Below are 24,442 nucleotides of genomic sequence, written 5' to 3'. Positions count from 1 at the left end.
ACCTGATGTTGTAAGTCGAAATGGACTCTGGCCTTTGCCTATTTCTTATGCTTTAGAAGTCGATAAAACCATCGTGGTGGAATGACCCAGAGAAGAAGAGGAAGAGGAGGGTGGCCAGATACAAGCTTTATACAGTCAAGGACAAGTTCAAGGCTTTTTTCAAACAAGGGTTCCGATGGTTGAAGTGCAAATGCTTGGGCTTTGTGCGTTGATTTTAATTTGTAGAAATTACGGAATATCAAGCTCGTCGTCATCAAGAGAGAAAAGGACGAATCAGTAAGGAGGAAACAGAGAGGTTTGTTTTGTTTATTGGGTTATCATCTTAATATGTATCTAACAATAATTAAGTATTCAGAGGAGTGCCACAATGTTCGATCTTTCTGGTATAATGTTCATTCGAATCGTTGTTTCATTCATCAATCTCCAGCATTCAAAACATAGGAAAATGAGATGACTCCTATGTGACATTCATATATATTTATATTTGCTGGAAGGTTTTTTTTTTTTTTTCGAATTTCCTTACCTTTTGAATTTCTGCAACATGTTTCGGCATTCATGCATGCATTCCATTGCAAAGTAAAATTTGTCTAACCTGCTAATTTCTCCTCTTTTCAGTAAGCTCTTTTCTCAATGACATGATGCTGATTGCAAAATAAGAAGACTGCTTTCTTTGTAGGATTTGAGTTTAGATCTACTTCGTGGTCGATTTCGGTGTTTAGAACTTTTTTTTGGCCAAATTTTGTTTAAGCCTCCGTTTTTGGGGTTATTTAACCCCCTAATTTCCTCAATTTGTCTATTTCGATTCCTCTTCGTTATAGGATTCATCATATGGCAAACTACCGAAGCTGTATATTCTAATATGCAGTTCACTGGTGTTAAATGAACTGAAAGGACTTCTGTAGTTCCATTCTAATTTGAGGACAGTTTTCATATTTTTATTACCGTTCCATCAAGCACGGAGTTAAAAAAAATGGGGAGAACCAAAGAGACCAAAGCAAACCTTCAAGACCAAAGCAAACCTTCTCCTGTCCTTTTGAAACTTACGTGGTTATTGTTCGAATGGCTGTTATTAATAGGATCTTCATGTATGTGATGGAACTTTTATAAACAAGTTCAAAGCAAATCGTTACCATGAAACCAAAGTGGAAGAGAAAAAGGGGGAAAACCATGAACAGAACCGAATGGTTCAATCGTTTTAACACGTTCATCCAATCATCCGATCGATTCATGTTCCAACTTCAAATCAATTTGGTCAATAAGGTCGTAACTAATATTGTATGAGCAGTCAAAGACAAAGCCATTGCCCTTTGGATTAAATGCCTAGGCATTGGTTGAGCAATTAAGTAATAAATTATACAATCAATACATTCACTTTACTTGCGACTCTTCTTGTGTTATATATAATTAATATTCTCAAAATTAGAATATTTCACGATTGCTATGTTTAATTAGTGTTTTGATTTGTGAACGCGACTTGCATTGTATATGATTTAGTACTTAAAGATTCAAACTTGGCTTAACAAGCTACTTGGCCTTGTCTTGAGCTCCGGAAAATATTGAGTCAAAATTCAAGTACACAATAGGAGTGAGCGATTCCAAGTTCCACACAAGTTCCACTTGAAACCTACCCGTTGAAACAAGTTCCATTGTAGATAATGTCTGAGAAAATTTGGTTTCAGGTATGAAAATGTATGGCTGTGTTCCTTTTGCTTTATAGATTCATACGAAAAGGGATCAAGTTTGAGATTATACAATTAAAGTGATTGCAAAATGTCAATATATGAACTTTCCGAATTCCGAGATGATTGTACGCTAAGGAAGACTTTTATTTTGTGCTCAAAATTCTTCTAAATGAGAAACTAGTCTTTTGGGAACCTTATCACTAAAAATCTTGCCTGCAATTGACAGATTATTTATTGATTCCACGACATTCGCTTTTTCCATGAAAGAAGTCTCTCACAGCTTGAAGTCGACATCTAAACGGTAATCTTGTTGACAAACATGACTTTGTGCTTAACTTTCACATACAGAACCACCAGCACATGCCGTCTTCCTGCAAGCATTTTGAAATTTGACGTTTGCTAAATAATAGCATGATGCCAAAGCTTGCAGACGACTACTACACCACATTAGAAGAGGTCCCTTTATCTCAAGAATCCTATGAAGATTATTAACATGCAGCACATTATAAGCACCATTAGCAAAGAACTTTGGAACACCTTTCCATAACATCTCGTGACTTGTCTCATTCCTGCCCACATCTCCGTCCTGTGATGTTTGGGGATGCTCTCTGAATTTTATGAAATGTAGGTTGAATCTACACAAGAAGGATAGGATTTACTAACTATCATAAAATGAAGATAACTGAGATCGGAGCATCACAATATACACCATGAAAGATAAGGCACAAATGCACAAACATCATTTGCCCCAATCGCAGTTGGACAGCAATGAACATGAGCCTCATCAGCTGGCCAACGAGAAAGAAAACAGTAGGCTTGGGATACGTAAGCAATTAGCAACAATTTCCTTGTTTATGTTTAGGAACACAATTGACGTCAATAAAACTATGCTAAAAAGGTGAAGTGCCTAAAACACAGAACAGAAAGATGAATTTGTTACTTGGTTATTTTGCAATATCCCATTAGCAAAATCAGCAATACAGGATAGTTTTCTAGGAGGTGAATTTAAACTTTACAAAGTCAACGTCGCATGAGAATTGAGCTTATCAAATTAAAAAAATCAGAAACCTATATGACAACATTCAAAGGATAGTATCACAATGATAAACTGATAGAAATGGAGGAGATTGTCCGCATGCATACTTGCATACTGATTTTCAGGTGAAATTCCACAGCTCATATAGTATAAGCACACAGGTTATTGTTTCATTGCTATGGTACAACTAGAAATGCATACCTCCTTCTGCAGAGCCTCATCGAGTTCGGGAGTGATAACATTAGAATGCAACGGCATCAAACACCTATGCATCAGGGTGACGTACAAAAAAATCAGCAGCTACATATTTGATTAACAGAGAGGTTGAACCTCATGAGCATACAAAAAGTAGACTCAACTGAAAATACAACATTTAAAATCATTCAGGTGTGTGCTTGTTGAGACCAGATAAAGTGTTTTGGATCCTCACAAGCATCAAAACTTACTCAAGACACTCCAAGACACTCCAGTGGCCCACGAGCCTCTTCAAGGTTGGCACGAAAGATGGTCCTCAGCTGTTGCTGATGGGTCCTCTACAAATATATCTTCTTCATTTTGATCGGTCTCTGGCACGGAATTTGAAGTTCCTCAGCCAAGTTAGCCAGACTTAGATCAAGCATGTGATAAAACGATTCCATGACAACAATAGGATCAAACGGGATGCAAACTAATTAGCAAATTCTTGAGCTCCTCGTCCCATATTGTTTCACAGACGGGCAAAAAATTGTCCGTTAATGCAAAAGGTCATCGATACAATTAACTGAATTGAAGTCCCAAAGTAAGCCTAGATCGTTACGTAGACCAACCAAACCTGTCATAGAAGCAGCAACAGTTTACCTTGCTTGATAATCTTTGAAAACAACAGTTTGACTACTGGTAATGTCAAGGTGGTCTACATTCATATATGACAGACTAGCTAAAACTACTTTAACATTTTTTTTTTGTCACCAACCAGAAATACTTGAACCTTGAATTTTATTTTAGCTCAGTTCATCATATTTACTGGGAAGTGATGCTCTTCTGAGAAGGTTAATGCAGGACAGCAAGGGAACAATAAGAAACTTGACAGGGTTTTCGTTCATCACGGAAAATCGAAAGGCGTTTGTCCCAAACAGGACATCTGCCATTAGTCAAATTTGACATACAAAAGAACTCACAAAGGAACTCAAAATGGCCAAGGATTCTTTTCAAAGAAATATGAACTTTCGAGATTGGGAAATTCTGGGCGTAGTAAACAATAATGAGTAGCAGAAGTTCATCGGCCTCTAGATGAAAATTTCAAATCCTGGGTTTATCGATAGGGGAACTGTTAATCACTAGGTAATTCTCGTTTACCTTTGTTGATATTTTCATTCTTGCCTCGCAAGCTGCTATCTGTTTGCAGTCTTCAGAAGCTGCCAATGGAAGGATAAACGAAAAACATTGCTATAACGTAATCAACAGCAATTATACAGAGGCAAATTCAGAGTTTCCAAAATCAATCAAATAGATACCCGGTGTGGAGCAAATCATTTTAAAAAAAGAGAGCTTCGAGAAAAGTCTTACTCTATTCGTTCACGCTGGCCATTCAAGGATGAAGAATCCAACTATGCCTTCTATTGACATTTGGGTCTACATTTTGATCTTGGCTGAAGCATCATGTTAGCTTCTATGAGCAACTCCCCACTCCTTCAATTATGTAAGACTAGCAATTTAAGAAAGTACAGACCCTGTCATGGAAAACCTTCTTGCCAAAAGAAGATTAAGTAGGTCAAGAATCTCAGAAGAAAAATGATTGTTCACTGCTTATTTACCTCTATTGAAGAAACATGACTCGTCTCACCTTTGTAATATAAGATTCCTCACATCATTATCTCTGCCAGATAACATTTCAATAGCGAAAACAAGAAAGCTTTCGTTCATAATTTCTAATGAGGCACGTTCCAGATAATTTCGGTATTGCTTCCAATGAGTTGCAACCAGAAATATCCAAATCAATCAAATCCAACATTTCAAGTCCCCGAAGCTGAGTAAGTTTCTTGCAGTTTCGAACAATTAGACATCGTAACTTCTCACATCCCGTCAAATTTGGCAACATCTCCATTGATTCGCATCCTGTAAAATCCAACGCTTTTAAGAACTTTGCACTGTGAAGACCTCGAATTTCGACTAGATTGTTGCACCTGACAGCCGCTAAGTCCTTCAAACACCGTGATTCTGGACAAAGAAGCCTTTCAATTGAACTGCACTTTGTTATCCGAAGCGCTTCCAAGTACTTGCATCCGTCGAGCTTAAGCAATATCAGCTTACCACACTCCTCAATACGGAGTATCAAGAGTCTCGAGGGAAGCTCGGGGATGTCTTCAAGTAGATGGCATGCCTGAAGATGGAGTTCTTCTAGGTGGATTAGGCTAGAAAGCTGTGGCAACCTGCGACTCTGACAAGAGACCTGCAGATCCTTTAAGCCCGAAGGAAGCTGCTCTGGCAGGTCAGATATCGGTGACCAAGTGAAATCGAGAACCTCGAGCAAAGACAAGTCACCGATTTCACTTGGAATTGCCCCTTTCAGACTACCGCATAACTGGAGATCTAGAGTCCGCAGATTTTTCAACCTTCCAATAGCACTGGGAAGCTTTTCAATCCCAGAACAACTCAAGTCCAGGTGTTGCAAATTCTGTAAATCCCCAATTGAGCTAGGGATTTCTCTCAGTGACTCACAACCTCTGGCACTCAGTTTCTTCAGCTTCCTCAGAGAACCAATAGACGTAGGGATCTCTGTAATACCAGTAGATCTAATAGAAGTTCTTCTAAATCTTTTAATTCGCCCACTTCCTCTGGTAGCTCCTTGAGACTAAAACAGTAACTCAAGTCCAAGGAAACGAGGCTCTTGAGTTTGCCAACAGAAGGGTGGAGATGCTCCAGTCTGGAACACCATCTCAAGGTGAGGATCTTCAACTGCGTGAAAGCCGAGAGATCAGGAGTACGTCTTAAAAAAACGCATGCTTGAAGGTCGAGAACTAGTAGTCGCTTTGCCGTCTGCACAAAAAAGAGGAGAATAAAGCTATCAAAAGAATGAGAGTGGGGGATCGACTAACAAAAACAAAACCCCATCTTAAATCACGGAGAGAGGGAGGATGTCTCTTTTTTCCGCCCAATCTTACCATGACTGAACTCCTCCATCCTTCCCAATCCTCTGTGAACCTGCTCCCTGATGAATCCAGCACCGATAATTTCGGTAGATGCAAATTGGTCGTCGGAAGAGGCAGATCGTCTCCCCAGAAGACCCACTCAAGCCATCTTACTTCGGAAAGGAGTTCGTTGGAGTCTCCGATTGAAGCTCCCCCCACCAAGTCATTGAACCAGTCGCCTCCCTGCAAGTTCTAAAATTGTTCATCTGAGAGCGTCTGGGTATGGGCGAAGGAATTGGACGGGACAAAGAAAATGACGGAATCCTTTTCACTTCCCAGTTATATATCAAATCAATACATGGAGTCTCTCAGTTGACTTTTTTTACTTTTTTAGTTTTTTGCTTTTTTTTAAATCTTAGATTCGCACGATTTGTTATCTTGCTATCCTTCCCGTATATAAATATGGATTTCTGAAATCACGTTTAATTTTTTTTTTTACGGCCTTTAGAAATTTGAACAAATGACATGAAAATAAAGAAAAAAAAATAGTTCTTGCTTTAAAACAACTCACGCAAATGCACCTTGATGTTTTATCTTTGGCTCTCTATTTTTTAAATTATGTATCGCGTTAGAGGTGGCCACGGGCCGGTTTTGCCCGAACCGGACCGGAACCGCCCGGTCAAACCTGGGCCCGGCCCGTTGACCGGCCCGCGTTTGAACCGGGAACCGGCCCGTGGCATACGGGCCCTGGCCCGGCCTCAAAAATTTGAACCGGCTGGAACCGATTCCCGCAAAAAAAAAAAATTTTAAAAAAAAAAAAAAAAAGCTACAGTGCAGGCGGCTGACCAGCTTATTGCAGGCAGCCATGCTTGCAAGAAGCAGGACCATGGCCTCCGCGGCCGGCCATGGCGGGGCCTGCGCGGAGGTCGCCGGCCGGCGAGGGGCCCTCGCCGGCGTCGGCGAGGGCGGCCCTCGCTCGGGCCGGGCGAGGCCGGCCTCGCCCGACGCCGGCGAGGCTCGGCCGCCCGACGCCGACGCCAACCGAGCTCACTGGATAGGGTAGGCTCGCCCTCACCGGCCACCGACGAGGGCGAGCCTCGCCGGGCAAGGCCGCCCTTGCCGGTGGCAGGTGAGGGCGAGCCTGCCCTCGCCAGTGGCCGGCGAGGTCGAGCTCGCCCGCCTCTAGCCTCTGGCCGGTCGCCGGACCGGCGACCGGCTGGAGGAAGGAGGAGAGAAAAAAAAAGAAGAAAAAAAGTGGAAAAAAAAAGAAAAAAAGGAAAAAATACAAAAATTCAAAAAATATTAAAATATTATTTAAGTTGTCCACGTCAGCGCCGGTGACCGGCCACCGGCCGGCAGGCATCTACGTCAGCAAATTCCGGTCAAAATTGGCCGGAAGAACTAAATTGGCACAAAAACAAAAGGTTTAGGACTAAATTGGTACCAATTTAAAAGGTTTATGACTGAATTGGCACCAAAAAAAGATTTAGGACTAAATTGGCACCAATGCAAAAGGTTTAGGACTGAATTGGCATAAAAAAAAAAGGTTTAGGACTAAATTGGCACTAATGCAAAAGGTTTAGGACTTTTTTGGCACTTTTCCCGTCAAAACATTAATGTTTAATGTTCCTGCTAAAACAGATCATTTGATAAGTTGAAAATGGTGAAAAAAAAAATCTCATATGGCTTTGTTTCACTTTAATAATAATATCGTTATTTTCCCCCAAAAGTTCAATTGGTTAGAATTGCTTTTTTGGTTGGTTTGATCCACTTTTACGGTTTGACTCATCTCTCGTTCTCTCTACTTTATAAATTAACTGCTTGAAAAACCTGCAATGGGTATAATTTCTCTTAAGTTTATTAGTAGACAGAGCCACTAAATTATTGTAATCATAATTTCACGCTATCTTTCTTAATTTTCGCTTGTACATCATCTATATTGTGTAATACATTAAAAAATCTACTATACAAAAAGGGGATTTCAAACCTCGTCAAAAGTTTTTGCATATATTTCATCAAAATGAACTAAAGAAATAGGATATGACAAAATAAATAAAATCATATTTAAAATAGTCAAGACAATTGAAATTTAGTCCCATAAGTATTCCATTTTTCGAAGTTAAATCAAAATCTCTCGTGTCATACAATCATTTAATATTTTTTTTCTATACTAATTATCATCTTTCAATGTTTCTGTCTGTTCAAAACAGATTTGACTTTTTTTCATTTTTCAAACACCTGTATGGTATGCTCTTTTTGCTAATGCTAAGAAGTTATTGGATCAACAAAAGAGTGTGATTTAAATCATAGCAACGAACTATTTCAAATTAGATCAAGACTATAAATTGTTTCCTTTGCCCAACATCTCTTGGTTAATTGCTAAGATTAATTCCTGGCCATTGATCAGTCATGAGCCTATGAGGCATCCAGATAGACAAAATATAATAATAAAATCACATTGACAATATAAGTAAAAGAGAAACATAGTTGAAAAAATTGGCTTCATGCTGAAAATCATATATAATCGATACAAAGATATAAATATAATAATAAGCACGGCATTTCCTCTCGTTAGTCAAGTTTTATTTTTTTTTTATAAATAGTCAAGTTAGTCTAGCGGTTTTTGGCACAAAAGAGGCATTGTCCCAAAAAAATATAAATAATATAAAATAATTTATGGCAGATAGAAATGTTTGTTATAAGAAATGAGCATGGTTAATGTGATAAAACCTTAAAAAATAGTAAGATTTTCCTAAAAATATTTTTAAGGGGATTTTTGCTATCTTATTTATTAAGATGAAATAAGAATGAAAAGAGATAGATATAACTAGTAGAGTAGAGGGATGGGTATCTTCAAAATCAAAATGGAGAAAAAAATATCAAACATTGGATTCGTAAATCATAGAAGCACCACCAATACATTCGGCCGTACCAAAAAGCAAGCATATGTATGTGATAAGTGTGAAATTCTTTCCAAACTTATTGCTTTGAATTAATTATCAGTTATTATAATTGGCACATACCATCTTTTTTTTTTCCCTTTCAACCAGGAAATCTTCATTTAGATGATCTATGATGTTTATACTTCATCTTCATTCATTATTGTAGTCCTTCATATTATCAATATTTTCGACTAGATATGACAATTGCATGCTTTTAGTGTGACATCCCGAATTTCGGCCCATTTTTGGGATTTATAAAACGTGTAATCCGTCAGTGCGCTTATAATGGAATCTCGCCCGGGAACTGATCACTCTCGGGTTCTCGTTTTTAAAATAGAGATTTCGCTAGAATCGCACTCGATCGAATTTGGCCGTTATTTAGAGCCCAAACTTTGGTGTCGAATTTCTCGGAGTTCCGGGACGAATTTAATTGGACGGTGTCGATATTATTGCGGCCAGCGTCGGTATTACCCGGAGTATGTGAAAAGTGGATTTTTGACAGAGTGTGGATTTGGACTGGTAGACCTCCCTCGTGGTGTGTTTTGGCATATTTTATTTTGGCCATTTTCCTATATTATAATTAGGATTTTCGTGGACCGTGGGATAGTTTTTGGGTTCGAATCGTGACCGTTGGATCGCGATCATTGCTCTCTCTCTCTCTCTCTCTCTCTCTCTCTCTCTCTCTCTCTCTCTCTCTCTCTCTCTCTCTCTCTCTCTCTCTCCTCCTTCTGCCGCGCCTGCGCATGTCTGCCCATGCATGCGACGCGTCCCTCTCCCTTCTTTTCCGCTCACGTCTCCTCCTTCTCTCTCTCTTCTTTTCTTTTCTTTTATTCCTCTTCTTCTTCGTCTCTTCCGCCCCGACTCCTCGCTTCTTCCACTCGGCTTCTCGCTTTGCTCGCCGACCGCCAAAGCTCGTCCCTAATGGCCGCTGCGCATACCGACCGCCGCCGGCCGCCGCCTGGCGCCACCGCCCCGCTACCTCCGGCTGGTTGGACGCCATAACCCCCCACTCTCCTTCTCCTTCCCCGTTTTCCTTCGCCGGACCGAACCCGCCCTTGCCTGGCTCTACCATCGTCGCTGGGCTCCGACGAGGCCAGCTCACGCCGAGCCGCTGACTAGCTCGTCCCGGCTTAGCCCCGCCGCCGTGCCGCCTCCGGCCGTGCGACTATCCCCTTCCCCTGTTTCTTCCTTCCCGAGCTCCTTTTTCCCCCGTCCGGCTCCGCCTCATCCACTGCACAGGCTGCGCCGTTGCCGCGGCCGGCCAAGCTCCGTCTCATTCACCACTCGCCTCGCCCGCCGCCTCAGCCCTCGCAGCCTCGAAGTCCGCTTTGGTTCGCCCTAACGCCACCTGGCCCTTGGCCTGGATCGGGCCTGCGGTCATGGCCGAGCCCTCTGCCCTGCCGCTGCCGGCCAGCCAATGGCCGGCCGACCAGCCATCCGGCCACCAAGAAACCCTCCGGCCAACTGGGCCCAGGCCGCTAGCCTAGCCGTGCCCAACAGTGCCCGAGCGCCTCGCCTGAAGTCCCGACGTGCCCAACTCCTCTCGGCCGTGCGCCCGTGCCGCCGCCCATTGGCCGGCTCGTCGCTCGTCCCGCTCGGCCCTTGGCCTTCCGTTCGGCCCTCACCCGTCGCCCAGGCGCATTGCCCGTTCACCGGGCCGTCGCCCGGCACGCGCCTTGCCAGCCCCTGCTCGCTCGCGCGCCAGGCACGCCGATCGGCCACCGCGCCGCGCACACTGCACACCGTCCGGCCCATCGTGCCGCGTTGGCCGGGCCACCGCGCCAGTTGGGCCGCGCCACGCCTAGTTCTAAGACCTGTTTCACCCGGGCCATTTTAGGCCCGAGCCGACTTTTCCAGGGCCAAACTTAGGTAAGTGACTTCCTAAACCCTACCTAGTACTTTGGGTATTTTTAGACTTGTTTAGGATGTGATTAGTATCGGGTTAGGAATTAATTTAGGCGTGGGCTAATTAGATTGAGTGTGCCCAATTTATGAATTATTGTGGTGATAGTCGTGTGGCTAATTTAGTGATTGACTGAGGTGAATAGCATGACTGAATTGTCGTGGCGCTCGTGGGTGAATTGGAATCAATTGAATGTGTTGACTGGAATGTCGGGTCGGTGGGCCGATGTGGGGAGCATGAATTGAGTTGACTGATGTGGCGTGCTAGATTGACATTGGTGAAAGGGTGGTGATTGAAATTGATTTATATGACTAAGAGCATGGTGAATTTTGTATTGTGGTTGTCTGGACATACTTGGGTGATATTTGAACGTGTGAATGCCATGAAATTGATTGAATTATGTGGCGTGTATGCTTGACAAGCCGGATCGATCGGAGGGTCGCCAACCTGAGGGTGTTGACCGGGTTGTGAGAAAGGACTCGTGGGGTGTTGACCGGGTCGTGTGAAAGTTTGTTTTTGAAAGGTCCTGTGGGTGTTGACCGGGACAGAGCCGGATTGATCGGAGGGCCGACTGTGGGGTGTTGACCGGGTCGTGTGAAAGTTTGTTTTTGAAAGGTCCTGTGGGGTGTTGACCGGGATAGAGCCGGATTGATCGGAGGGCGACGCAGTGGGTGTTGACCGGGTCGTGTGAAAGTAAGAAAGGTCCTGTGGGGTGTTGACCGGGACGAGCCCGGATTGATCGGAGGGCGACTGTAGGGTGTTGACCGGGTCGTGTGAAAGTTTGTTTTTGAAAGGTCCTGTGGGTGTTGACCGGGACGAGCCGGATTGATCGGAGGGCGACAGTGGGGTGTTGACCGGGTCGTATGAAAGTAAGAAAGGTCCACGTGGGGTGTTGACCGGGACAGAGCCGGATTGATCGGAGGGCGACTGTGGGGTGTTGACTGGGTCGTGTGAAAGTTGGATGGATGCGCATGTGAAATGTGTTTGGGTTGAATTGGATGAACGTACGTGTGTATGGCGCTCGAATGATTTTGATGTGTTCATTGACTATTATTGCATTATTATGATTTGACTAATGTGCAGTGTGGGCTTGTGATTGGATGGCGAGGTAAGTCCATTTATGTGAATTATATATATGTAATCGGGTAGATTGCATGCTGAACTTGTCTAGGTACACATTGGCCTATGTGGGGTATAGGGGGTTGCTTATTGAGACTCGTTCTCACGGTTATTATATAACCATTTTCGGATCTGCGACCGTGATTGATTGGAGACGATACCAGGGTATCTCGGGGATGGAGGACGGGTCAAGTTACCCCATATTTTGTGTGCCCCCCCTTTTGTATAGCGAAGTAGGATACCTCACCACTATTCCCTTTTGATATTGTGTACTTGGAATTATTGTTTATTGCTATCCCTTTGTCATGTTTTATTGTCTGGGTTGTTTTAAATTCGCTTCCGCTTGCCTTTATCGTTGGGTGTTTCGTTTGGGTCGGCGACGCGTCCTGGGACGTCGCGTTCAATGATCGACCATCGAGGGGTGTCGCGAGCCCGTTGGGGTTCGGGGCGTGACATTTAGTAAATGAGATTTATAGTGTGTGTGTGTGTATATATATATATATATACACACATATATATATTGGTAAGGTAAGATTTATAGTGTATATTTTGTAGTTAAAGGATATTAAATTGATTGTAAATTAAATTTTTACGGATGTAATTTATATCAATGAAATCGAATCAAATGATTTAACTCTTTCATCCTTCAGATACTTATATTTATTTAGTTGTCACAATTAATCTATGATGGATGTAAATGGATGTTTACAAAAATATTTTTCCTAGAAAGGAAGGTGCTAAATGAAATATTAGAATAGATCAGATTAAATATATTAAAATAAGAGGGAGAGAAAAAGAAGGAGTGCCATATTTTACCCATTGATTGCTTAGTATTTTTGAGGTTCCCTTGTAGTTGTTGTCCCATGGTCCGCTACGTTTGTCAAGCAGTTGTCCTTCGCAAAAAATGCTCCTTCCAAGATCTCTCAATTGATCATGCATCTTAAACAAACCACCACCTCCAATTTTAATTAAGCACCTCAACTTCAACTCTTCAATTCCTTGACTTGGATAAAGCCCATCGTCCTCCCATATGTACATGGCATAATTGCTAATTTGGCCAATAAAGTAACAAGCAATATCGAGAAAAATCTGCTTATGTCCATCTTCTAATGCATCATAACTTATTCGCAATATTTTTTGGACATCTCTATGTGGTTGGTTTTTTAATTGCTTCCGCACATCTTCCCATACTTTTTGATTTGTCTTTTTATACAAGTATGAACCTACGACCTGAAGTGCCAAGGGAAGCCCACCCATGGTGGATATGATATCACAAGATATACTCTCAAAGTCCCTTGGAGAATGGTCCGTACGAAATGCGTGTCTGTTAAACAAAAGCAAAGCTTGCACCTCATCCAGTTCATTCAATTCATACTTGTAGTCTACCTCGAATTCAGATTGATCAAGTACGGCTTCATTTCTAGTGGTAACAATGATTATGCTTCCTGCCATAAACCAATTACGCTCCCTAGCCAACGCATCTAGTTGATTCTTGTCATCTACGTCATCCAGAAGAATGAGAACCTTTTTTCCTTTGAATCTAGATTTGATCAAACTAATTCCATCATCAACATTCCCAACTTGATGTTCAATTTGCAGTATGTCCTTAATTAGTTGTTTTTGTAGATCAGTAATATTGTAGCGGTGAGCCGTTTCTCGAATATCAGCAAGGAAGCTACGATGCACAAAGTCATTCGACAATTGGTTGTAGATTGCCTTCGCAAGAGTTGTTTTTCCAATCCCACCCATGCCATATATTCCAATCATTCGAGCAACCTCAGTAGGAGTGTCTACCCAATTCCTGATTTCGTTCAAATGATCTCCAATTCCAACTAAGTGCTTAGTAAGATCAAGCTGAAAATCTTGTTGCAACTCGCTCAGAATTTTTTTGACAACCTTTTCCACTAATTCTCCTTCATGCCTATCAAACAACAAAACTCAATGATAACTTCGTGAATATACTTAATCTCATCAAAAGACTGGCATATAATGAAGGATGCATTGGGCCAATTAACTTGCAAGCCGTTTTGGTTTTACAATTAACAATGGGGGAAGATGGTGTAGCGGTCATTTCATTTGTTTTCCCAATCCTTTTATGCCAATAGATGGATCTTGTTGAAATAAAATAAGGTGGTGCACCTGGCTCATCAAGAGTCTTTCGTTATAAGGATTAAGGTTGCCGCCAATAGAAAGATAGGAGGTCAATTTTTTTTTGGGGGGGGGTGGGGTGTGGGGGGCGGGTTTAAAAATTTTAGAAAGAGAGGAGGTTACCCCATGATCACCTGCCAATGGGGGTTACTGGCATTGGAAATCAAACCTAAACATAATAAATGTGAAGTGTCCAATTCTTATCAGCTGAGCCAACCCGTTGGCATGAGGAAGTCTATTTTATCCGGTAGCGATCAAGTTTTGGAAGACCGAGCATTGGAGTCCATTCTAGGCATGTTATTTAGTGATTGATACTATTGGCTGGAGGGGTTGTTGTTTCTTTCCTTTTTTTTGCTCTGGAACGGAGACAAATGTATGATTCTTGCGCGCTACGGGATCCTTGGTTTAAGTTGTCGTTGGTTTAGTTTTCAGGACATCTTGGGAAGTACTAGTGTTTGCTAGTCTTCGAGGCATTATTGGGACATTTGGGGACCTTTTCTGAGCTTGCAGTGAAATTAATACATCTGCATTTCATCGGTTCTACGTGAAGAAGAAAACTTGCTTATCAAAAAAGGAAAAGAGTTCAGTGAAGTACCCATTAGCAACTTTCTCGGATTCCCATCCATGTAAGAAACTGACTTCATAAAGTGCTTGCTGCCCTTCCAGGATATCCTTCTCATTATAATGCTTCTGACTTGAACGGAAGGCCTCCCCAAAACTTCCTTTTAGATACCGCACATCCGATGGTTTCACTTCGTAAAAAATTGGCAACACTATATGTGACATGCTATTCTTACAGTCCATCATATGAATGAGCTCACGGAGGCACCATTTGCTCGTAGCATAATTTTTGGAGATGATGGGGATCGAAATCTTAGACCGTGAGATGGCACCGAAAATCTGTGAATCAAATTCCTCGCCAATTGGGATGCTGTTATCGTCCTTGAACACAGAAATAGGTACATTCCTCGCATTGACCAGTCTTTGGTAGAGATGACTGGCGAATTTCTTGCGAGTATCTAAGCCTCTAAAGCTCAAGAATACGTCGTATTGATCGTCACCTTGTCCTGTGGGTACCAGAGAGATGAACGAAGAAGTGGATGCTCCCTCAGTGCTCTCTTCCTCTGCTCTCTTTCTCTTTCTCTGACTCCACCCATTGCCCATGGTGATCTGAGGGGGAAAGTTGTAACGAAAAGATGCTTTTCTGCTGCTCAAAAGGATTGATGAACAACGAAAGATGCTTTTAGGATGCTTTTCTGCAAATGCTTTGCTGGCTTGGTCACTCCGAATAATGTGCATGTTATTTCTCCCCGAGGCAATGCTGAAGAAGGTTTGTGTTCTTGAGAAAGAGATAGGTAATGAAGACACGGCCATCAGTTAAGTAAGCTGATGTTGTTTCACTGCGGAAGATAAGGTGGCCCTAAAGAGGCCCCCAAAAAGCCCACATCATTTACTTGTTCAGAAACACATAGTTGAAACACATTCAAATATTTAATCAGATTGAAGTATAATTAGTAAACTTCCTTAAAACACATTCGAACAACCATGTAACTTCACGCACATCTATGATATTTCAAGATATTGAAATTATGTAGGAACCTCATTTTCACAATGCCTTCTGTTTAATCCCAGTGCCAATTAATTGTTGCCCAATAAACCTCATCCTCTAGATGCGTGCACTTTCCTAATTGGAGGAAATTTCCATCAATCACGTTTTTAATTTGGTGGGTTTCAAGTTTTAGGCATAGTTCATATATAAAATTAACTAAAGCTTAAATATTAAACGAGGAAAAATTTTCAATTGCTCAGCTGTTTAAATTATGAAGGATGTCGATAAAAATGATTCTAAATGAAAGGGAAATACTTCCTTTTGGGCACACATTTTATTTCTTTCTAAAAGTGCATAGAAATGAGAGGAAATGCAGCTCATTAGGGACAGAGGATTGTCCTTCAAGACTGTACAAGACTCCCCCCGCAACAGAACGATCCAATCTAATTGGGGCATCTCGCCTTCTATTTTTGTATAACCCTCTCGCAGGTGGTTTAGATTATTGTCCTTTCGTTTCGTGGGCTATTGTTTGGCCTTGTTTTGCAACGCTTGTGTTGCTGCTTTACGTTGGCTAGTCGGTACACCCTTGCACCAGTCGGGACACACATCTGTGTCTCTTCATGTGCGGGGTTTTTTGTGTTCGGCTACTCTTTGTAAATTGCGTTGAAAAGTTATATCAATACTTACCTTACCAAAAAAAAATGAGAGGAAATGCAAAAATTGCACTTTTCTTCCAAAAGTGGCCTTACTTCCTTTTTAAGGATGAATAGAATGAAGTCTATCAATGAAATTAAGTTCCATTTACATTATTTCCACCCAACATGTATCCAAACATATTTCGAGGAATTTTAACTTTCCCTCTCTTCTTTCATGGTCTGCTTGTTTTTTTGTTCTTAATTTTAGATTCTGAAATTTATGGCTTTAGTACTTCGAAATTTGGAGCTTTTTGTGAGATAAAATTTTATGGCTCTTACATAGGATTAATATTGATACAAAAGGTTGCGCCTGACCTGTAATTGGAATATCAAGGGAAGCAATTTTGCTCTTTCTTTAAATGTAATGCAATGTGTTGCATCTTTTTGCATGTATACAGGTTAGCATATTGCATGGTGTCGTGTTGACATTTCATATGGTGACACGTTTAATAATTGCATTTGTCGTGTCGTGTCATTTGACCTGCTTTATTAAAAGTGTCGTGTTCGTATTGTGGCAGTTCAATGTGTTTACTAAACACGTCTTATTTGGGTTTTGCCATATTCGTGTTATATCCTAACTCGACATGACACAACATGAATTGTTAGTTGTTCCTTTAGTAACATATCGCTCACAAAAATCAATGATAAAAAAGAATGTCCAAAGTCTATGAATTTTCGCGGTCTTTAAGGACCGCTCGACAAAACTTTCACTTGATTTTTTTTTCCGAACAAAAAAAATTGCTAAAAGTGTACCAAGTCTCTCGATCTTATTTCTCCAAGAAAACTCGAGCTTTCCTGACAAGCTGATACGTTCCTCTCTCTTCCAATGGCTTGGAACAAGGTACTCTCCCTCTTGCTTAACGTCAATCAATCTTAGACCGTCTTTGTTCTTGCTTCCTTGCTCGCTCTCTCTCTCTCTCTCTCTCTCTCTCTCTCTCTCTCTCTCATGTTCTTTTCTGTTTTTGTGTGAATGTTGCTTCTCTATTCGTTTTGGGGTCGGTTGCTTCACTTCTTTTATTGGTTCAAATTTGGTGATTTCATATTTTAATTTTATTTAAAATTGTCATATTCTTAATGAAGTTGGAAATGTGAGGTAGAGTTGAACAAATGGTTGTTGTCATTTCTCTCTTATCTATTTCATGATGGCCCCACATGCCAATAATTTTATATAAGATGAATCTATGATATGATGTTGCCAAGCTATTCACTTCAAACTTTCAAATTTATATTATTATTGATTGATAAATTGTTTGCAAAATAGAGCTATAATTTGTTAAATGACACCAAATGAGCATAACGCGCTAGTATTAAGTTACTAATGATATATGAAATACTTGGACACTGTACTTGAGTTCTTTTCTGGGTCATTTTTTATTACAATTTTGTTGGCATAACATTCAGCTCTTGAAAAGTCAGTAAACCAATGAACAAAGAAGTATGCGAAATATTCAAAAAAATAAAAGATGATTTAGAAAAAAAAACATAGCAAAGAAGGGAATGAAGTGTATGGGCTTACTTTTAGAAGAAAGCAGCAATATTTAGAGGTAACGTCCAAAAGGCTTTTGAATTATGAATTCAGGACACATAGAAACCTTCATGAACACAAATTAAAAGTAAAAAAAGAGAATGAAGTGTTATCAATTTTCCTCTTTCTCTGACTCTGCCCTTTGTGCATGGCAATCTAAGGGCGAAAGTTGGAACGAAAGATGCTTTTCTGCTGCATAAAAGGATCGATGAACTAATCTCTACGAAAAAGTATGAACATGAATCTGGTACCACGCAAGAAAAAATGAACATGAAATCTTTAATTAATTGGTAATTGATGGACTAGGAGTAGTTGCATATGCTTTTAGCTGTCGCCTTATCTTATTTTGGACCTCACCCTATTCAAGTCAAACTTGTTGGCTTGATCCACTCACGAGTAACGTGTACATTAATTTTTCATTTTGGCTATAAAGAACTAGAATCAGTATATTGCATTCAATTAAAAATATAAGCATACGTTCGGTTTTTATTTGGTTATTGAAAATTAGAATTTGATATATCAATCAAAAGATAATAATTGATCTGAAACGGAATTAGCATGTGTGAAAGACGTCAAGAAAGGTCAGAGCTAGTAATTGTGGATGTGAATTTGTATTTTAATCTTGTTTAAAATTGTCATATTCTTAATGAAGTTGGAAATGTGAGGTAAAGATAAACAAATGCTTGTGGTTATTTATGTTTCATCTATTCCACGCCGGCACCACGTGCTCCCATTCCATGTGAAATGAATTTATTTTGAACCATCGAGCCTTTCATTTCAAAATTTCAAATCTAAAGAGTTGATTGATATCTTGTCTGTAAAATAGAGCTATAATTTGTTAGATGGCACCAAACGGAGGAGTGGATGCTCCCTCAGTTCTCTCTTTTTATGCACTCTTTTTCTTCTTATTGAGATTAGTGAATACGAGCATAGAGACGCAAGAAGCACCACAAAGGAACGACCTGAAATGAGACGGCGCATCTCTTTGTTTGTGTTGCTCTGACTTTGCCCTTTCTCCATGTTAGTCTGAACGATTAGAAATTAGGTATCGATTCGATGTAAGGAGGAGAAGAAGATAAGAAAGGAAGAAAAAGGAAGCTGCTGAGGGAAATTCAGAGACGACCAAGGTTTGAAACAATGGCGTTGAGTGCTTGTCCCCATTTTTTTTAAGGGCCCACCTTGAGAATATCATCGTCAAGATTTTTTTATTAAATTAAATTGAAGTAGAATAGGACTATCGGCTAAATTTGTGATAAGTCAGGTTAAATTGATTAGTCACGTTTTGAAGAACGAATTTATTGTTTGTAACAAAAGAGGTGAAAGAAATAAGTGATATAAAGCTGGGTGAATCTCCTACTCTGTGTGTATGGCTTGATTTATTTGATTGTTTTCATGTGTGCGTCATAGGATCAGCTAGCTTTTTTTTTCTTACTATTGGATATCATGTAAAAGATCTTAAGAAGATTACTCATTTGGAATGTTCTATAGGGAGGTAAAATTGTCAAATGAAATCTCCTTAAGAGAAGACTTACTCTTAAGATGATTAGTTTCAGGATGAGTAGGTTCTAACCTACGAATCGGGAATTTATTCCGTAATAATCGGTTCTCCGTTTTTGTAACCGAGAACCAAACTAGTCGACCCTGGAAGCTGCCTACTTTTATTTTTATGTTTTATTTTTCTATAAATTGATCTAGGACCTTCAAACACGGAGAAACCTCACAACACATAAAAAATAATGGTCTCTGGATTCAAGCGAAATGTGGCAATTTTGCGCGCATTAGAGTCTAGCGCACTTGCAGACCTGCTCGTTCTAGTTCAACAAAAGATCAAATACCGAATTACAATGCAACTAACAATCAAAAAGCAAGGCCATCATAGGATTAGCCACATCTAAAGTCCAAAACAAAGGGCTTTCTTCTTTCACCGAAGTCAAAATCTGAGCTGGGGACATACCTCGTTAACAGGCAACAGCGGCTCCAAAAGAGAGAATAGAAGACCCTCCTCTGCTATTCAGCAGCCACCCCACATCTCCTATAGACTAAAAGGGCGGCAGAACACACTTAGTTCAGCCGATTATTCCGATAACAAAGCGATAGAATCAACAGAAACGACACGCTAATAAGGGATGAAAAAGTGATTACCTCCTGCGAGCTGAGATGCAAAGAGAGGCGCGAGATCGGGGAGAGGAGACCCTGAACAAGCCTGGGCGAGAACTTTCAAGGGGGAAAAGAACAGAGAAAGCAAGTGAGGAGTAATCAGTAGACGATAGTCTCGAATGATTTCTGCAAGAGAGAGGCCGAATGTGAAAGATAAAGTGAGAAATGAGAGAGAGGGGGGGGGGGGGGGGGGGGGACCAATCAATAGAAGACGATAAGTCTCGCATTATTATTGACGGACAGGTATCCTATTGCTGATTGACTGGTAGCAGAGAGAGAGAGAGAGAGGGGGGGACCAATCAATAGAAGACGATAAGTCTTGCATTATTATTGACGGACAGGTATCCTATTGCTGATTGACTAGCAGTAGAGAGAGAGAGAGAGAGAGGGGACCAATCAATAGAAGACTATAAGTCTCGCATTATTATTGACGGACAGGTATCCTATTGCTGATTGACTGGCAGCAGAGAGAGAGAGAGAGAGAGAGGGGGACCAGTCAATAGAAGACGATAAGTCTCGCATTATTATTGATGGACAGGTATCCTATTGCTGATTGACTAGTAGCAATGAAGTTGTTTTCAGATGGCAAGCCAAAGTCAAGCCATACAATTTGGACCATAGTACGAAATGACCACTTCTGTTTATATCCCCACTTAAAAACCATTTTGTTAAACAGATAAATGTGGCTCTAACCGGCTTGTGAATCTTCCATTATATATATTATCAAATACGTTCCTACTTCCTGTAAAATGCTACATTCTCCTCCCCTGCCCTAAACATGCATAAATCATATTGTCAAATCCATCGTAGGTCAGTAATTTTCCACGCTATATGTACACGTAAAAGTCACGTCTTTGCTATAAGCAATAAAATCGCATGAAAACCACGCTTTGTGATGAGTTTCTCTGGTACAATCTGCAAAGATAAAGTCCACCTAAAAATTGTCTGCGCATTAAATATGTGCAAGTGCATTCAAACCAGCAGCTTTGCTCCCTTTCAAGTTTTCCATTGTAACCAGCATAAAAAAAAAGTACAATTGTTAATTTTTCATAATATCCAGAAAAACATTTTAATTTTCTGTCATTTTCCAAAAATTACGAAAAATTGCCAATATAATGGAAAATGGTTTTATGGACATCCAAAAATTCTCTAGTCGATCTGATATGTTCAGATAATTTTTTTTTGTTGACAATTCTGATCCGTAGCCTTTGAAAGGTTTTGTGTGATTATTAAAGAGAATAGACCAGCACAATCAATATTTGGAAAAATCTAGTTTTTAACTGTTTTCAAGAAAAAAAAAGGAATTTTCTCTACAAAAATCGAGAATTTGGATGTTTTAGGGTTTAAGTAATTTTGGACAATTGGTGTATGTATGGGGCCGATGGACCCAAAATCGGGATGAGGGCTAGCATGCGATTCCACCATATTCAACCAATCTAACCATTCATAACCAATTAGTTTAAATGAGAAGGTTGTAGTAAGAAAAATTAGCAATATATGTGATGATAATCTTGAAAAAGTCGAGAGAATATCACATGTAAGATGTTAGGTGTTATGTGATGATTAATAATCAAATGTATTTTTGTCCTATCAATGATAATAGACTGGAGAATGAAGGTCGAGCTTACCTTGAGGAGCAATGTAGAGATGAAATTACTGCAATAGGTTTCAGTGTTTGAGAAGAAGTTGCCTTGAAGCAGATCAAGTTGTATCCGAATCTCGCAAGGTAGTGCGATATGAGGATCACACCTTCACGCCTCAACCTGGAGCTATCAAAACCAGATATATCTCGGAACAAAAACGAGCGTCTCAGTGATTTATGGTGATAGCCGTTTCTCCTCTTCAAGCACGAGCACTTGGGACTTTAAATAAAGCTTTTACTTCTTCTCTTGCCCCGAAGGAGACGTGCAATCTTGCGGTGGATGGTGTTTCTTTGACGAGGCAATTGTACTTCCTTTGATTCTAACATTTTGACCAAGACCACCAAAACAATCCCTTCCTCGAAATTGGCAAGACGACCCCCCTGTAGACTTCACTTGTTAGCTCTTTCTGTTATTGGATCCCGTGGCCAAGCAAATCACAGTGGAAATTAACTTTTTTACATGATGCTATTCCTTAAGAGCCACAGAATTATCTCCTTTACTTAATAACTTTTGCAAGGTGTTCATATCGAAAATTACCTCTCTTCTTGCCTCAAAAGATGAGCCAGATGTGCCTTGGGATACACACAATGCTACCGTGGATTTGTGCGTCTTTGATGAGGAAATTTTACTTCTTTAACCGACGGACCCTCACCTTTTGTTAATTCTCTTTGTCATGGGATCACATGGCCGTGCAAATCAAAGTGAAGATGGACAACATTTTGCTTTCCCTTCCCATTGAAATGAAAGCCTCTCACCCTGAAGGTGTTGAAATGGTCAAAAATCTACTTTTTAGCGTACCGACCAAAAAATCTCATATTTAGTGAATTAGCTAAAATTATTAAAAAATAGGTTGTTATGAATTTAAAGTAACAAAATTTAATTCAATATATATTTTAATGAGTCTGAACTATATCTATATGCAATTCATATATGAATTAGCACGTGGAGACCACATTATGTGGTGCGACAACTGCATGATCTTTTTCTTCACTTGCCTATTGCTTTGACCAATGATCGACTGATGCGCCATTCATTCCCTACTCATTACAGATGGTTAAATCTAGTGGGACTCATGTGAAACTTATATGGGTCTCATCATTTTCAGTTTTCCAAACATGATCTTTCTCATGATATCAATACGACGACATCAATTAGGGTCAATTCAGCCGAACCTCCTCCATACACTTACGAATGTAAGGAATTAGACTGATATCACGTGCTTAATCTGCACACACAAATTTTCATCTTACATATTCAGGGATCAAAGTTATGGGGAAGTATAAGGGAATGAAGAAAGCATGGGAAAATTACCAAAAAAGTCCTAAATCAATTGTACTTGTGCCAATTCATTCATAAACCTTTCAATTTGACCAATTTAGTCATAAACCTTTTGACAATTTGCCAATGTAGTCCATCTGGCCAATTTTGATGTGTTTAGGTTGCTTTGGATGGTGGTTTTTCTTGGTTATTAGCCAAATTGCATCCTAATGGGCGCTTAAATGTCAAAATTACTCACTTTCCATTGGCTTATCACACCATGTGATACAGCTGTCACATAAAATACCTTTTATTCTACCACATTATCTCTCTCTCTTCTTTGTCATGGCCCAACTCGAAAATAGAGGTGCCTTGCTCAAAGCTGTAATGACGCTTGACTAGATCTAGCGTCGCGTTTGAGTAATTCTAGCATGCATCGAGCTAGACGCGGCGTTGTAGCTCGATTAGATTTGATGTCGAGCCCAACACAGCGATTGGCCATCATTGAGGACTCATAACTCAAGAACAAAAATGTTGGTGCAGAAGCCAACCGCGATGCCAAATTGGATCAATGAGATATTTCTCTTTACATAGAAGGTCATGTTAGTATCTGCATTTTGCAAAAGAAATCATTATCATGAAAAAAGGACTTTTTTTAAGATGCTATATCATTTTTTCTACGAAACTGAGTTGATTACCTTTTAGAAAATTCTATGGCGAGGGAAAGCAAGTCAAAGTCTTCCACCATCTTGCTTGCTTAGTTGCAAAGAAAGCGATAAGGGCAAAAGCCGACAAGACCTACTCAAAAGAAAGGGGGGAAAAAAGGACTGGCGAGGAAAAGGAAGTCAAAGTCTTCCACCATCTTGCTTGCTTAATTGCCAAGAAAGGGATAAGGTAGAAGCCGACAAAACCTACTCAAAAGAAAAGGGAGGAAAAAAGATTCTCGCAATTGAAAGCAAGTCAAAGTCTTCCAACAATATGCTTGTTTAGTTGCATTGTAAGAAGAGAGACCATTATTTATCATGAAAATATTATCTAAATTTAATTTATAAATGATGCGACGAAGAAAATCAATTACAATATAATAATTGTATTGAAATTTGTATTTCGTGGTGGTACTTTGTATGGGGTTTGCACAGTTTCTCTTAGGTGTTTTAATAAAATCTAGATGTCCGACAGTGCTACGTAAATACGTTATACATCAAAAATTTCAGTTTGCTTATTGACTCTAAATAAATCATATTGATCTAATAGCATACGTGGTAATGTTATTGTTCAATAATTACACTCTTTCTCCTTTAAAATAGATATAGAATCGGATAGAACCAAAAAAAAAAAACCTATCTATTTTAACAAGTAAGAGTAAAAAAAAAAAAGGACCCATGTTGATAAATAAGAGGGAACGAGGGACCGAATATAACGTTCGAGTTCCCCTATTGGAGGGGCTAGACAACAAATAAGAGGAACCCGAGGGACTGATTCAGAAGTTTCTTTTTCTGGGGTGGAGGTGGAGCCAAAAAAAAAAGCTCTCTCGGTCTCCTCGCTCTCCACTCCCTCCCTCCCTCCTTCCCCTCGCATTCTCGCGGTCTCTCTCCGAGCGGTTTTCAAAACCCCACCGGCGACAACAGGTACCGTAGCCACTTCATTCCTCTGATTTTTAATGGCGGATTTCATTGTCT

The 24,442-nt window shown here is 40.3% G+C and overlaps 1 protein-coding gene and 1 pseudogene across 3 annotated transcripts in view; both read right to left on the bottom strand.

The window, feature by feature from the left end:
- Positions 1-24,442, bottom strand: part of LOC115662566 (disease resistance protein RPV1-like) — a 242,019-nt gene that overhangs the window by 74,284 nt on the left and 143,293 nt on the right. Inside the window, exons 1-3 of one of the 3 annotated variants that reach the window (XM_056309521.1) lie at positions 21,492-21,805; positions 19,849-19,989; positions 19,661-19,745 (exon numbers count right to left, since the gene is read on the bottom strand). The gene's annotated coding sequence lies outside the window, so the exon portion shown is untranslated. Of the gene's footprint in view, positions 1-19,660; positions 19,746-19,848; positions 21,469-21,491; positions 21,806-24,442 lie in introns of those variants that run through there. The other 2 variants (XM_056309524.1, XM_056309517.1) reach the window with 2 other exon arrangements.
- LOC115663364 (disease resistance protein Roq1-like) lies at positions 3,673-15,230 on the bottom strand (annotated as a pseudogene).

Source organism: Syzygium oleosum, unplaced genomic scaffold (genome assembly GCF_021117445.2).
Source record: "Syzygium oleosum isolate NSW1041296 unplaced genomic scaffold, Sole_v2.1 Sole_v2.03, whole genome shotgun sequence".
NCBI lineage: Eukaryota > Viridiplantae > Streptophyta > Magnoliopsida > Myrtales > Myrtaceae > Syzygium > Syzygium oleosum.
This window is presented reverse-complemented; position numbering and strand designations above follow the sequence as displayed.